The 17505-nt window shown below is 51.9% G+C and overlaps 1 protein-coding gene across 11 annotated transcripts in view; it reads right to left on the minus strand.

Moving 5' to 3' along the window:
* The window catches only part of ATG9A (autophagy related 9A), a 302329-nt gene that overhangs the window by 279010 nt on the left and 5814 nt on the right, over positions 1–17505 (minus strand). The window contains exons 1-2 of one of the 11 annotated variants that reach the window (XM_086954372.1): positions 12122–12137; positions 7656–7761 (exon numbers count right to left, since the gene is read on the minus strand). The exons of 9 other annotated variants lie outside the window; for them this stretch is intronic. The gene's annotated coding sequence lies outside the window, so the exon portion shown is untranslated. Of the gene's footprint in view, positions 1–7655; positions 7762–12121; positions 12202–17505 lie in introns of those variants that run through there. One more of the 11 variants, XM_086954373.1, reaches the window with a different exon arrangement.

A 17505-nucleotide genomic window follows, 5' to 3' on the forward strand; every position in this document is an offset into this window, starting at 1 on the left:
CTCTAGTCAGGGCAAGGGAGTTACACGCCAAAGATAACCCCTGCTCACCCCCTTGGTAGCTTGTCACGAGCAGTCAGGCTTATCCCAGAGGCGATGTTTAAAGCATTTGCACAGCACACACAGTAACAACATACTAGGCACACCACAAAAGGAACTTCACACAAGGTTATATATAAAAATAGCCTTTGTATTATCATAAAACACATTAGATGGTAATCACACAATATACATTGTGCCAACTGGCACGTCCAATATTTACAGGGAATTATTTACACATGACAGGGCCACGTGGGCCACTGTCAGAATCAGCACTTGGTTAAAATAGTAAAAGTAAGAATATATCATGAACATAGAACACAGCCAGTAATCACTGGCAGACACTATACTCAGCGTCAACCTGTAACAAATCATAACACACACAAAATCACATAAGGCGAGAACTCTAATCTGCACCAACATCATAAGTCTAGATATAGTAGACTACAATCTCCTAAACATAACCTGCATTTGGAAATAAACTTAATAACATAACCTGCAGTAGGAAATAAATCAAAACCAGACCACAGCAGAGAATCACAATAAAACCTAAGACAGTAGGTAAAACCTAATAAGCATAAAAGCACATCTATAAGCATAATTCAAGGTGCATAAAACATACTATAAACATTCCATTTCCTAGCACCCATAAAAATCACACTAGGGCCTGACGCCCTATAAATCTAATAGTCCCCAGGGCCAACTGGCCATCTCTAAGGGGCTCAAATGCCCTCTGTCCAGAGTCAGGGCGCGCTGCCAATGCAGCGACAGTCAAGGGTGCGCACTTGGCGCAAACCTAAACGTTGCAGCTGCCCACTACTTGCTGGGCAGCGGGGAGTCTCAAATGCAGGGCCTAAACGTAGCAGTTGGCACTAAGTGCTGCGCAGATGTGCAGACAAAGATGGGGGCAAAGGAGTGCGTCTCACTCCTGGACTTAACACATGTCCCCTAGAGGAAAGAAAAGACCTAAACGGTGCAGCTACCCACTACTTGTTGGGCAGCTGTGAGGTAGGAAAAATGTGGCAAGGGCTCTCAGTGGCCCTCAGAACAAATGGGCCCAATGTTGGAGCCAGGGGGCTCTAAAAATAAAGCATGTGTCTTGGAGCACTCTGACTCCAGAAATAACTGTGGATAACTGTGAGAGCGCTGGCGCTTTAGACAAATGGGCCCATGGTGGAGATATTTAGGCTCTGAAAATAATGGCCAAAGCGTCGGAGCGGACTGGCGCTCAGATACAAAGCATGCCCACTGTTGGAGCAGCCCGCTGCAAGACGGGGCCACTCAGTAGTGAAAATAGCCCTGTGCCTCGATCAGGCACCATCAGCTGACTACTCTGCACTCCCCCCAGCCCTGCTTCACCCACCGGGCTGATCTCTCGACTGCCGGGGGAGGTCTCTTCTTCCTACTCGGTGGGGGCAGGCACCGGTAATGTGGCTCGAGCCCCCTCCGCCTTCCCTCTGCATTTGCTGGCGCCTACGGGGCTCTCCCTCAGACATGGGAGTCCTGCAAAAGAAGGCACCAGGCTTCACCCGGTCCCCTCTCCTCAGTACCAGGACTTTGTAGACGGAGCCTGGTGGATCTCGGGTGGCGAACGGGACTTCCTTCCTTTAAGCGGAAGTCCCGCCCCGCTCCAGGCATCTGGCCGCCTGATAGAGTTTGGGTTCATCCCCGTCTCTTATGCGGATGATACCCAGCTCTTGTTTCCCTTCAAAAGTCTCACCGACGAAGTGAGGACGGCCTTTTCCGAAGGCATGAAAGCTGTGGCAAAGTGGATGACATCGAATTATCTCCAATGCAATGTAAATAAGACCGAAGTTGTGCTTTTCGGGGAGGCTAGAGCTTTGTGGACGCCGGACTGGTGGCCGTGTGAGCTCGGCCAAGTGCCAGAACCTAAACAGGTTGTAAAAAACCTAGGGGTACGCCTCGACTGAGAGCTCTCTTTTAAACAACATGGTAACTGGGTGGTTAGCCAATGTTTCCATGTTATAGGACTCTTACGAAACGTTTTTCCAATATTACCCGACTCAACCAGGAAAACTCTGGTACAGGCATTAGTATTGAGTCGCCTGGATTACTGCAATGGACTCCTGCTGTCAGCCAATGAAGGTGTCCTAGCAAAACTCCAGGTGATACAAAATACTGCAGCGAGGCTAGTATTGAATGCCCCTCCAAGAACGCCATCGAAACCCCTCCTGGATAAATTACATTGGCTCTCAGTCCGTAAGAGGATCAATTTTAAGACTTGCTGCCTGATCCACAAGAGCCTACATGGATGTGGGCCTTCCTATTGGAAGGATAAATTCATCCCATATAATCCTACTCGATCTCTTAGGTCAAGCAGCCAACTTTTATTGAGAGCACCAACCACAAAGAAGGTCAGACAAGGTGGCAAAGCTTTATCGGTTGTCGGACCTACCTGGTGGAATAAACTTCCTCTTGAGCTTAGGCAATGTCCAGAACATCTAAATTTTAGAAAAAAACTTAAAACATTCCTATTTCAGACTTAGTCTATGTACCCTATGTCCATACTGAACTGTACTATATGCTAAACTGTTGCTGCTGGCCTTTTTTTCTTTCTCTCTCTCTCTTTTTTTTCTTCTGTGCACAGAGATACTCTGTATAGAGTCGATTCTAGCGCGTTACAAACCTATAAATAAATAAATAAATAAATAAATAAAATATCCGGTTTTGCCGCAGGCCACGGCGGTGATTTCTCCTTTGGGGTAATAACGAGGGGTAGGCTCCCTCTAGATGAGAGATAAAGCTACCATGCGAGGTGGGCTCCCGCTAGGGCTCCCATTAGCGGGGTGGGCACCCGCATTAGTCTATAAAATAAAATGAAGACGCATAGGTGGGCACCTGCGCACTAGAGATCATCAAATAAGCGGGGTGGGCACCCGCGCTGCAATAATAAATGCGGCAATGAGGGGTAGGCTCCCTCAATATAAGGGGCAAATTATGATAAAGCGCTCCCAGGCGCTAAGGGTAAAAAAACACCCAGTTTAAAAGAGCAACTGGAGCAAAAGGGTCCCAATAAGTCCTCCAGGCATCCAGGGGCAGGGCAGAGCCCAGGGAGGCAAGCTTTCCCCCGGGCCCCAGCAGCAGCACACCCCTGGTAGATTCAAGTCCAAAAATAAGAACATTTTACATGGGGTCACCGTCCCTTCTTATACACCCAAATCCTTTGTCTCAAAGGAGCAGGCAAGAGTCGAACCAGTTAGAACTGGTTCAGGAGCACTTTGTTTTGCCCAGCTACCCTCTCCCTTTCACAAGACATGCAGACCTCCCTATTCACCACCGGGCAGCCTCATCCTGGCTCCTGGAGCCAACCACACCAGCCAGCCCCTGTCACTCACAAGCCAGACAGGCAATTCCCATCTCACAGCACACAGAAATGCCAACTTCTAAAAGTGGCACTTCTCCACTAGACACAATAAATCTGAGCACATCATTGCAAAGTATTTATTCTCACGAGTTCGCACATACTAAACTTTACCATGCACTCCCCTCATATCAGGAATTACCATGGACACACATATTCCCCATGCATTCCTATGGGCGGGCAGGCCACTCTCACCACACGCGCTCAGAGAGCGCCCCCACTTTACACTGGGCCACAGTGCTAAAGTGCGCAGAGGCCTAAAATCACTACTACTATGCCAGAGGCTAAAGGCAAAAAGTTTAGGGGTGAACCTGCCGAAAAGACTTAAGTCCAACAACTAATTGAAATAGCCAGATCTTAAAAGGTTTTTTAAATCTGCCAAAGTCAGTACAAGACCGATCACAGTAAAGAAATGTATTCAAATGAAAAGGGGACAGATACGAGACCAACCGCCACATCTCGATGTACAGATACGGCAGGGACTCAAAGCTTTGCCTTTAGATCTGAGATTTCTGCTGGGGCAGTATAGAGCGTGCTTCTTATGACGCTAAACCAGGCCCTTTCCTGCCAGAGACGTATGAATCAGGCAGAGAAGCTTGAGCAGGGACTGTTTCCTGACCAGCAGCCAATGAAGAGCTTTCTCAATGGGAACCAAAAGAGTACCAGGAGGAAAATTGCAGTTCACACACTCCGCTGTATTTTGTAGAACCTGCATTTTGGAAAGGGTTGCTTCGTTGGCAGCTACCAATAGGGCGTTCCCATAGTCTAGGCGGCTCACAATCAGGGCTTGGATTCAAGTTCTCCTGGAGCTCAATGGAAGCCACTGGAACACATTTTTAAACAAATGTATGGTAGCAAAACAGGTACCACAAACAAACCACACACGTTCTTCCATGGAGAGGCTCTCATGGACATAAAGCAGAGCTTTTTTAACAGCCCTCCTGAAACAGGGAGCAGATCCCACATGGATGTGGAATTCCTATAGCCCGATGCTGTGTGGGGTCAAGGGCAACAAGTTTTAATGTGCATTTTGTCCTTGGGACAAGTAGGCCCAACACCCTGCAGCACAAACCCTTTGGCTGCCAGTTTGCAGTAGAACATTAAGGGCCAGGGAAGGGCACAGCCTGAAGTCAAGTTATTATTTGTGTGCCTTTGTTAATGCTGTTCAAACTTGTATTTATGGTTCATTAATTGAGAGCCTTTATTATTAGGGTGAGCGTTCTAAGTAAATGTAAGTTCGACTGCACTACTGACAGTGGTTACAGTATAAAAATGTGTACACATGGTTTCAAGTGAAACAGTGTTTAGGGCTAGGCTCAAAACTTTACTCTACACTTTGTAGGGCTAGGGGCTCTATAATGGTGGTTGTTAGTAGCTTCTCAGCGCGGGGACACGCCGGGATGGCGTTACTGTGCGCTTTATAAGCTCTTTTATTATTATTATTATTATTATTATTATTATTATTATTCAAAGTTTAGCAATATGAGGCTATGCATAATGCTCCCAGAATGCTCTCTGGTTGGATGCAAATATTTGCAGAAGCTTGAGAGCAAGATTAATGACTCTTTGCTTTCAATATAAAATGTTCCTAAAAAAATGAAAGTAGGAAAAAAAAATATTTTGCTAAACTACTGTGAAATTTCAGGTACCGTTTCTTTGCAGCATCATTTAGTAAAATGTGTTGATGCATGCTAGTATTTCGCAAAAATATTCGTATTGGAAAATCAGTGTAACTCTTATTATGAGAAACATAAAAATAAACAAGCATTGGCAAAGCCAGTAGGTCTGAAATTTGTGTCAGCTTTTTAATTTTGGCAATACGTGACTTGTTTTGGCATGGTTTTTGAAAAGCCTTCTTGATGCGAGAGCTGCCGGGCCCTCACCATTATAACAAACATTGGCAAAAGCACAAAAAAATTGGTCTAAAAAAGCACACACTGCCACATTAGTTACTGCTACTGAACAAAACTATTTTGTGTGCCAATATACTCCGTGTGAAACAGCTTAGTGCCGTCACTCACAGTGAAGCCAGCCGATACAGAGAGAGGGTGAGAGAATTTTAATAAACACAAAAGGTTGTGGTTAACGCCTGACCAAATTAGGGGCCCTATTATTAAAGAAAGTCTCAAAGTGCACCTTTGGTATATGTCCTTCCATTAAGTGCAGCTATATGGCTTTCGTGAATTAACAAGAATTTATAGCAGTAGGGCAAGAAATGTACTCCTGGAAAATATTTGTGAACTGCAGTTTATCATGAACAAATATGCATGTGTAGGTTTGCTCATGCGAAAACCCGAGTGTTTGCAAGGTCATTTTCCCATCAACCACTTTTTTCCCAACTCTGGAAGAAGGTTTACGTCTGCCATTGTCAGGAGTAAATTTCTAACATTTCTCAGTATTGGAAAAGATTAGAGAAAAGTTGTTGAAACCCTTAAAACATGCAAGTTAGTAGATTTGCACAGACTTAAAGGGCATTAAACCCTGGAACCATTGCTTACCACTACCTTCAGTCCCAGTATGTAGATCTGCAGAAAAGTGGCAACATAAAGGGATTGCCAGCATGCAAGAACTACTATGGTATGAGCACCTGCATAATCTGAGAGGCTATATAAGCTCTTAAATAATGAGATTGCTTCCATAATTTGTCGCCGAACCACATGGCACCAAAGGGACAAGTGGATTTTGTTAAAGGACAAGTATATTTATGAAGCAACTTGCCCCATGGACAAGTAGATATTTTAATAAATTCCACACCCCTGTCCCAGCTAGGCTGAACGCTAATCAGCTAACCAGAAGGCCTGTGCCTTTCCAAACAACAGAATCTCAGTCTTGTGTCCAGTGAGCTGTAAACAATTACGTGTCATCCAGGCGGCTATCTTCCTCATGCAGCCCATAACCTGATTTTCACATTATCCGGATCTTACCAAAATGAGATGATTAATTGGATGTCATCTGCATAGGGTATAATATCAAAGCCACAAGAATCGACAGTCTAAGCAAGGGGGCACATGATGTTAAAAAAGAGCCCTGGGGGGCCGCCTTGTTCATGACATGGTTCAAGATTTAAAGGAGTAAAGTGAAATCGTCTGGGTCCTGTTATCCAAAAAATGTATAAATCAATACAAGGCCTTTCCATAGATGCCTGACTCATAGAGCCTGCAGATCAGAATCGAGTGGTATCAAAAGTGGCTGATAGTCGGGGTGCATAGTCGGCGTGCCAGTATCCAGTGAAAGTCTAAAACAATCAACTACAGCCACCAATGTGGTTTATCTACTGTGGAAAGCTCTGAAGCTGGATTGAGAGGGGTCCAATAAGCTGTGATCCTCTAAATAAGAAGAGAGCAGTTTATTTACAAGACCCTCCAAAATGTTGCCTAGAAGAGAGGGGGAGGGGGGCGAGATAGGCCAGCAATTGGCCAAATTGCTGAGGTCCACCTTGATTTTCTTCAGCATTGAAGTAACCTGCGCGGATTTCCAATCTTGTGGCAGCTTTGCCGAGTCTAGCGCTAGATTAAAGAGAGTTGTGATAGACGGTGTTATTATGGCTGAGAAGCTCCCGATATATAGGGGGGCACAAGGGTCCAAAGAGGATCCAGATTCAGGGAGGTGGAACCTGGCGTCCAGGAGTCTTGTCCATGACCTATTCATAATTGTCCAACCCGGCCTGAGGGCGAGTGGTGTCTTGGCCATGACCCCCTCGTAATTGTCCACGCTGCCCTGAGGGTGTGAGCGGTCGCTGAGGTTTAAATTCTAAGGTCCACATGAACCTTGGCTCCCAGCAGCCTGGCCCTCACTCCAGGTGTCCTCTTCTCTGTCCTGAGCAGGAGGTGTTTCTCTGGAGGAGGCACAGGAGGCTCAAGGGATGGACATGTAGAAGTGACCTCTGAAAGGGAAGCTGAGCTGAGCTCAGGCTGCAGATGTTCACTTTACTCAGGCTCAATAGTAGAGAGGCCTAAAGAGCAATAGGACAAACAAAGTATATATACTAGGGGGCCCTAAAGTACGCACAGGATAGGTCATAACGTGTGTCTCTCGCCACCCTGCACACAACAAGACAATACCATTCTGCAGGTCAGAGTACAGCACTGTACACGTAAGACCGACTCTCTCATTCCCTCCTCCACCCCTGGGTAAACACAACAAACTCAACAAAAGTCAGTCACTGCCAACCGAAGCGAGAGGAGATTGATCCCTTCCAGAGTAAACACACTAGTGCGGCAGCAGGGCTACTTAGTACCTGGGAGGGTGTCCAGGCGCTGAAGCGGAGAGACTGCTCACGACTGCTGGAACAACCACGTCTGACAACTCTGCACAATCCTCCAACAAGCCGGGATCCGAACACACTACAGGCACAGAGAGACAGGAACACTGAGACAGAGCTGGGCTCTGTACACACTACAAGCACACAGAGAGACAGTAACACTGAGACAGAGCTGGGATCCGTACACACTACAGGCACACAGAGAGACAGTAACACTGAGACAGAGCTGGGCTCTGTACACACTACAAGCACACAGAGAGACAGTAACACTGAGACAGAGCTGGGATCCGTACACACTACAGGCACACAGAGAGACAGTAACACTGAGACAGAGCTGGGCTCTGTACACACTACAAGCACACAGAGAGACAGTAACACTGAGACAGAGCTGGGATCTGAACACACTACAGGCACAGAGAGACAGGAACACTGAGACAGAGCTGGGCTCTGTACACACTACAAGCACAGAGACAGTATCACTGAGACAGAGCTGGGATCCGTACACACTACAGGCACACAGAGAGACAGGAACACTGAGACAGAGCTGGGATCCGTACACACTACAGGCACAGAGAGACAGGAACACTGAGACAGAGCTGGGCTCTGTACACACTACAAGCACACAGAGAGACAGTAACACTGAGACAGAGCTGGGCTCTGTACACACTACAGGCACAGAGAGACCGTAACACTGAGACAGAGCCGGGATCTGAACACACTACAGGCACAGAGAGACAGTATCACTGAGACAGAGCTGGGATCTGAACACACTACAGGCACAGAGAGAGACAGTATCACTGAGACAGAGCTGGGATCTGAACACACTACAGGCACAGAGAGAGACAGTATCACTGAGACAGAGCTGGGATCTGAACACACTACAGGCACAGAGAGACAGTATCACTGAGACAGAGCTGGGATCTGAACACACTACAGGCACAGAGAGACAGTAATACTGAGACAGAGCTTGGATCTGTACACACTACAGGCACAGAGAGACAGTAATACTGAGACAGAGCTGGGATCTGTACACACTACAGGCACAGAGAGACAGTAATACTGAGACAGAGCCGGGATCCGTACACACTACAGGCACAGAGAGACAGTAACACTGAGACAGAGCTGGGATCTGTACACACTACAGGCACACGGAGAGACAGTAATACTGAGACAGAGCTGGGATCTCCACACACTACAGGCACAGAGAGACCGTAATACTGATACAGAGCTGGGCTCTGTACACACTACAGGCACAGAGAGACAGTAATACTGAGACAGAGACGGGATCTGTACACACTACAGGCACAGAGAGACAGTAATACTGAGACAGAGCTGGGGTCTGTACACACTACAGGCACAGAGAGACAGTAATACTGAGACAGAGCTTGGATCTGTACACACTACAGGCACAGAGAGACAGTAATACTGAGACAGAGCCGGGATCTGTACACACTACAGGCACAGAGAGACAGTAATACTGAGACAGAGCTGGGATCTGTACACACTACAGGCACAGGGACAGTAATACTGAGACAGAGCCGAGATCTGTACACACTACAGACACAGAGAGACAGTAATACTGAGACAGAGCCAGGATCTGTACACACTACAGGCACAGAGAGACAGTAATACTGGGAAAGAGCCGGGATCCGTACACACTACAGACACAGAGAGACAGTAACACTGAGACAGAGCTGGGATCTGCACACACTACAGGCACAGAGAGACAGTAATACTGAGACAGAGCTGGGATCTTCACACACTACAGGCACAGAGAGACAGTAATACTGAGACAGAGCTGGGATCTGTACACACTACAGGCACAGAGAGACAGTAATACTGAGACAGAGCTGGGATCTCCACACACTACAGGCACAGAGACAGTAATACTGAGACAGAGCCGAGATCTGTACACACTACAGGCACAGAGAGACAGTAATACTGAGACAGAGCTGGGATCTGTACACACTACAGGCACAGGGAGACAGTAATACTGAGTCAGAGCTGGGATCTGTACACACTACAGGCACACAGAGAGACAGTAATACTGAGACAGAGCTGGGATCTCCACACACTACAGGCACACATAGAGACAGTAATAATGAGACAGAGCTGGGATCTGTACACACTACAGGCACAGAGACAGTAATACTGAGACAGAGCTGCAATCTGTACACACTACAGGCACAGAGAGACAGTAATACTGAGACAGAGCTGGGATCTGTACACACTACAGGCACACAGAGAGACAGTAGTACTGAGACAGAGCTGGGATCTCCACACACTACAGGCACAGAGAGACAGTAATACTGAGACAGAGCTGGGATCTGTACACACTACAGGCACAGAGACAGTAACACTGAGACAGAGCTGGGATCTGCACACACTACAGGCACACAGAGAGACAGTAATACTGAGGCAGAGCCGGGATCCTTACACACTACAGGCACAGAGAGAAAGTAATACTGAGACAGAGCTGGGATCTGCACACACTACAGGCAAACATAGAGACAGTAATACTGAGGCAGAGTTCGGATCCATACACACTACAGGCAAAGAGAGACAGTAATACTGAGACAGAGCTGGGCTCTGTACACACTACAGGCACACATAGAGACAGTAATACTGAGGCAGAGCCGGGATCCGTACACTCTGCAGGCACAGAGACAGTAATACTGAGACAGAGCTGGGATCTGTACACGCTACAGGCACACAGAGAGACAGTAATAGTGAGACAGAGCCGGGATCCGTACACACTACAGGCACAGAGAGACAGTAACACTGAGACAAAGCTGGGATCCGTACACACCACAGGCACAGAGAGACAGTAATACTGAGATAGAGCTGGGATCGTACACACTACAGGCACAGAGAGATACTGTAATACTGAGAGCTGGGATCCGTAAACACTACAGGCACACAGAGAGACAGTAATACTGAGACAGAGCAGGGATCCATACATACTACAGGCACAGAAAGACAGTAATACTGAGACAGAGCTGGGATCCGTACACACTACAGGCACAGAGAGACAGTAATACTGAGACAGAGCTTGGATCTGTACACACTACAGGCACAGAGAGACAGTAATACTGAGACAGAGCCGGGATCTGTACACACTACAGGCACAGAGAGACAGTAATACTGAGACAGAGCTGGGATCTGTACACACTACAGGCACAGGGACAGTAATACTGAGACAGAGCCGAGATCTGTACACACTACAGGCACAGAGAGACAGTAACACTGAGACAGAGCTGGGATCTGTACACACTACAGGCACAGAGAGACAGTAATACTGGGAAAGAGCCGGGATCCATACGCACTACAGGCACAGAGAGACAGTAATACTGAGACAGAGCTTGGATCTGTACACACTACAGGCACACAGAGAGACAGTAATACTGAGACAGAGCTGGGATCTGTACACACTACAGGCACAGAGAGACAGTAATACTGAGACAGAGCTGGGATCTCCACACAATACAGGCACAGAGAGACAGTAATACTGAGACAGAGCCGGGATCTGTACACACTACAGGCAAACATAGAGACAGTAATACTGAGACAGAGCAGGGATCCATACATACTACAGGCACAGAGAGACAGTATTACTGCGACAGAGCTGGGATCTGCACACACTACAGGCACACAGAGAGACAGTAATACTGAGACAGAGCTGGAATCTGTACACACTACAGGCACAGAGAGACAGTAATACTGGGAAAGAGCCGGGATCCGTACACACTACAGACACAGAGAGACAGTAACACTGAGACAGAGCTGGGATCTGTACACACTACAGGCACAGAGAGACAGTAATACTGGGAAAGAGCTGGGATCTGGACACACTACAGGCACAGAGAGACAGTAATACTGGGAAAGAGCTGGGATCTGTACACACTACAGGCACAGAGAGACAGTAATACTGAGACAGAGCTGGGATCTGTACACACTACAGGCACAGAGAGACAGTAACACTGAGACAGAGCTGGGATCTGTACACACTACAGGCACACAGAGAGACAGTAATACTGAGACAGAGCTGGGATCTGTACACACTACAGGCACAGAGAGACAGTAATACTGAGACAGAGCTGGGATCTGTACACACTACAGGCACAGAGAGACAGTAATACTGAGACAGAGCTGGGATCCGTACACACTACAGACACAGAGAGACAGTAACACTGAGACAGAGCTGGGATCCGTAAACACTACAGGCACAGAGAGACAGTAATACTGAGACAGAGCAGGGATCCATACATACTACAGGCACAGAGAGACAGTAATACTGAGACAGAGCTTGGATCCATACATACTACAGGCACAGAGAGATAGTAAGTAAGTACTTAGACACACTACAAGCACAACCTGTCTGCGGCATGAACATTGAGGCCACAGTCCAGGGCCCCTGCTGATAACCTCGCCTTAAGACTCACCCTATAAAGACCCTGTAAGTCTCGTGAACTCCCGCTTCTCCTTGGGGACAAAGTCCGACAGGAAGGGAGGGGAAGTCAAGAACGCTTCAAAATGAAAACGAAACCAAAGGCATCAGCGGAAGAGATGGGTGTGGAGCAGGAGAGGGGAGGGCCATGGTTGAACTTAGAACGTGCCAACCCTCCCCCATCCCACACACCACAGAACACAACCCTCCCCAGAGGGGTAACATAGCCTCTCTGGAGCCCCCAAACTCCAGGGGCCCCTCAACACAGCACCCTGACCTGAAAGCTCCTGATAAGGTCCGGGGGGAAAGGGAGTGGGGTCAGTGTACCTCGCCACTGACTCCCACCCAGGTCTAGACACAGACCCACCCACCGCAGGACACAGCCCCCGCCAATCTCCAGACCCACCCACCACAGGACACAGCTCCCCCCCGCCCCCCACCCATCTCCAGGCCCACCCACCGCAGGACACAGCCCTCCCACCCATCTCCAGACCCACCACTGCAGGACACAGCCCCCCACCCATCTCCAGACCCACTCACCACAGGACACAACCCTGCCACCCATCTACAGACCCACCCACCGCAGGACACAGCCCCCACCCATCTCCAGACCCACCACTGCAGTACACAGCCCCCCACCCATCTCCAGACCCACCCACTGCAGGACACAGCTCTCCCACCCATCTCCAGACCCACCCACTGCAGGACACAGCTCTCCCACCCATCTCTAGACCCACCACTGCAGTACACAGCCCCCCACCCATCTCCAGACCCACCCACTGCAGGACACAGCTCTCCCACCCATCTCCAGACCCCACCCACTGCAGGATACAGCTCTCCCACCCATCTCCAGACCCACTCACCACAGGACACAACCCTGCCACCCATCTATAGACCCACCCACCGCAGGACACAGCCCCCACCCATCTCCAGACCCACCACTGCAGTACACAGCCCCCCACCCATCTCCAGACCCACCCACCACAGAACACAGCCCTCCCACCCATCTCCAGACCCACGCAACGCAGAACATAGCTCTCCCACCCAAGTCCAGATCCACCCACCGCAGGACACAGTCCCCACCTATCTCCAGACCCACCCACCGCAGGACACAGCTCTCCCACCCATCTCCAGACCCACCCACCGCAGAACACATCTCTCCCATCCATCTCCAGACCCACCCACCGCAGGACACAGCTCTCCTACCCATCTCCAGACCCACCCACCGCAGGACACAGCTCTCCCACCCATCTCCAGACCCACCCACTGCAGAACACAGCTCTCCCACACATCTCCGAGCCCACCCACTGCAGGACACAGCTCTCCCACCCATCTCCAGACCCACCCACCACAGAACACAGCCCTCCCACCCATCTCCAGACCCACGCAACGCAGAACACAGCTCTCCCACCCAAGTCCAGATCCACCCACCGCAGGACACAGTCCTCCCACCCATCTCCAGACCCACGCAACGCAGAACACAGCTCTCCCACCCAAGTCCAGATCCACCCACCGCAGGACACAGTCCCCACCTATCTCCAGACACACCCACCGCAGGACACAGCTCTCCCACCCATCTCCAGACCCACCCACTGCAGGACACAGTGCGCCACCCATCTCCAGACACACCCACCGCAGGACACAGCTCTCCCACCCATCTCCAGACCCACCCACTGCAGGACACAGTGCGCCACCCATCTCCAGACCCACCCACCGCAGGACACAGCTCTCCCACCCATCTCCAGACCCACCCACTGCAGGACACAGCTCTCCCACCCAAGTCCAGATCTATCCACGGCTGAACACATCTCTCTCACCCATCTCCAGACCCACCCACCACAGGACACAGCTCTCCCACCCATCTCCAGACCCACCCACCTCAGAACACAGCTCTCCCACCCATCTCCGAGCCCACCCACCGCAGAACACAGCTTTCCCACCCATCTCCAGACCCACCCACCACAGAATACAGCCCTCCCACCCATCTCCAGACCCACGCAACGCAGGACACAGCTCTCCCACCCATCTCCAGACCCACCCACCGCAGAACACAGCTCTCCCATCCATCTCCAGACCCACCCACCGCAGGACACAGCCCTCCCACCCATCTCCAGACCCACCCACCGCAGGACACAGCTCTCCCACCCATCTCCAGACCCACCCACTGCAGAACACAGCTCTCCCACCCATCTCCGAGCCCACCTACCGCAGAACACGGCCCTCACAGCCAAGTCCAGATCCACCCACGGCATAACACAGTTCTCCCACCCATCTCCAGACCCACCCACCGCAGAACACAGCTCTCTCACCCATCTCCAGACCAACCCACCGCAGGACACAGCTCCCCCGCCCATCTCCAGACCCACCCACCGCAGAACACAGCTCTCCCACCCATCTCCGAGCCCACCCACTGCAGAACACAGCTCTCCCACCCATCTCCAGACCAACCCACCACAGAACACAGCCCTATCACCCAAGTCCAGATCTACCCACGGCAGAATACAGCTCTCCCACCCATCTCCAGACCCACCCACTGCAGGACACAGCTCTCCCACCCATCTCCAGACCCACCCACCGCAGAACACAGCTCTCCCACCCATCTCCGAGCCCACACACCGCAGAACACAGCTCTCCCACCCATCTCCAGACCCACCCACTGCAAACACAGCTCTCCCACCCATCTCCGAGCCCACCCACCGCAGAACACAGCCCTCTCACCCAAGTCCAGATCCACCCAAGGCAGAACACAGCCCTCCCACGCATCTCCAGACCCACCCACCGCAGAACTCAGCTCTCCCACCTTTCTCCAGACCCACCCACCGCAGAACACAGCTCTCCCACCCATCTCAAGACCCACCCACCGCAGAACACAGCTCTCCCACCAATCTCCAGACCAACCCACCGCAGGACACAGCTCCCCCACCCATCTCCAGACCCACCCACCGCAGAGCACAGCTCTCACACCCATCTCCGAGCCCACCCACCGCAGAACTCAGCTCTCCCACCCATCTCCAGATCCACCCACGGCAGAACACAGATCTCCTACCCATATCCAGACCCACCCACTGCAGGACACAGCTCTCCCACCCATCTCCAGACCCACCCACCGCAGAACACAGCCCTGCCACCCATCTCCATACCCACCCACCGCAGAACACAGCCCTGCCACCCATCTCCATACCCACCCACCGCAGGACACAGCCCTCCCACCCATCTCCATACCCACCCACCGCAGAACACAGATCTCCTACCCATATCCAGACCCACCCACCGCAGAACACAGCTCTCCCACCCATCTCCAGACCCACCCACCGCAGAACACAGCCCTGCCACCCATCTCCATACCCACCCACCGCAGAACACAGATCTCCTACCCATATCCAGACCCACCCACCGCAGAACACAGCTCTCCCACCCATCTCCAGACCCACCCACCGCAGAACACAGCCCTGCCACCCATCTCCATACCCACCCACCGCAGAACACAGATCTCCTACCCATATCCAGACCCACCCACCGCAGAACACAGCCCTGCCACCCATCTCCATACCCACCCACCGCAGAACACAGCTCTCCCACCCATCTCCAGACCCACCCACCGCAGAACACAGCTCTCCCACCCATCTCCAGACCCACCCACCGCAGAACACAGCCCTGCCACCCATCTCCATACCCACCCACCGCAGAACACAGCCCTGCCACCCATCTCCATACCCACCCACCGCAGAACACAGATCTCCTACCCATATCCAGACCCACCCACCGCAGAACACAGCTCTCCCACCCATCTCCAGACCCAGCCACCGCAGAACACAGCCCTGCCACCCATCTCCATACCCACCCACCGCAGAACACAGCCCTGCCACCCATCTCCATACCCACCCACCGCAGAACACAGCTCTCCCACCCATCTCCAGACCCACCCACGGCAGAACACAGCTCTCCCACCCATCTCCAGACCCACCCACTGCAGGACACAGTGCGCCACCCATCTCCAGACACACCCACCGCAGAACACAGCTCTCCCACCCATCTCCAGACCCACGCAACGCAGAACACAGCCCTGCCACCCATCTCCATACCCACCCTCCGCAGAACACAGCTTTCCCACCCATCTCCAGACCCAGCCACCGCAGAACACAGCTCTCCCACCCATCTCCAGACCCACCCACTGCAGGACACAGTCCCCACCTATCTCCAGACACACCCACCGCAGGACACAGCTCTCCCACCCATCTCCAGACCCACCCACTGCAGGACACAGTGCGCCACCCATCTCCAGACACACCCACCGCAGGACACAGCTCTCCCACCCATCTCCAGACCCACCCACTGCAGGACACAGTGCGCCACCCATCTCGAGACCCACCCACCGCAGGACACAGCTCTCCCACCCATCTCCAGACCCACCCACTGCAGGACACAGCTCTCCCACCCAAGTCCAGATCTATCCACGGCTGAACACATCTCTCTCACCCATCTCCAGACCCACCCACCACAGGACACAGCTCTCCCACCCATCTCCAGACCCACCCACCTCAGAACACAGCTCTCCCACCCATCTCCGAGCCCACCCACCGCAGAACACAGCTTTCCCACCCATCTCCAGACCCACCCACCACAGAATACAGCCCTCCCACCCATCTCCAGACCCACGCAACGCAGGACACAGCTCTCCCACCCATCTCCAGACCCACCCACCGCAGAACACAGCTCTCCCATCCATCTCCAGACCCACCCACCGCAGGACACAGCCCTCCCACCCATCTCCAGATCCACCCACCGCAGGACACAGCTCTCCCACCCATCTCCAGACCCACCCACTGCAGAACACAGCTCTCCCACCCATCTCCGAGCCCACCTACCGCAGAACACGGCCCTCACAGCCAAGTCCAGATCCACCCACGGCATAACACAGTTCTCCCACCCATCTCCAGACCCACCCACCGCAGAACACAGCTCTCTCACCCATCTCCAGACCAACCCACCGCAGGACACAGCTCCCCCGCCCATCTCCAGACCCACCCACCGCAGAACACAGCTCTCCCACCCATCTCCGAGCCCACCCACTGCAGAACACAGCTCTCCCACCCATCTCCAGACCCACCCACCACAGAACACAGCCCTATCACCCAAGTCCAGATCTACCCACGGCAGAATACAGCTCTCCCACCCATCTCCAGACCCACCCACTGCAGGACACAGCTCTCCCACCCATCTCCAGACCCACCCACCGCAGAACACAGCTCTCCCACCCATCTCCGAGCCCACACACCGCAGAACACAGCTCTCCCACCCATCTCCAGACCCACCCACTGCAAACACAGCTCTCCCACCCATCTCCGAGCCCACCCACCGCAGAACACAGCCCTCTCACCC

This window comes from Lissotriton vulgaris, chromosome 2_1 (assembly GCF_964263255.1).
Source record: "Lissotriton vulgaris chromosome 2_1, aLisVul1.2, whole genome shotgun sequence".
Lineage (NCBI taxonomy): Eukaryota > Metazoa > Chordata > Amphibia > Caudata > Salamandridae > Lissotriton > Lissotriton vulgaris.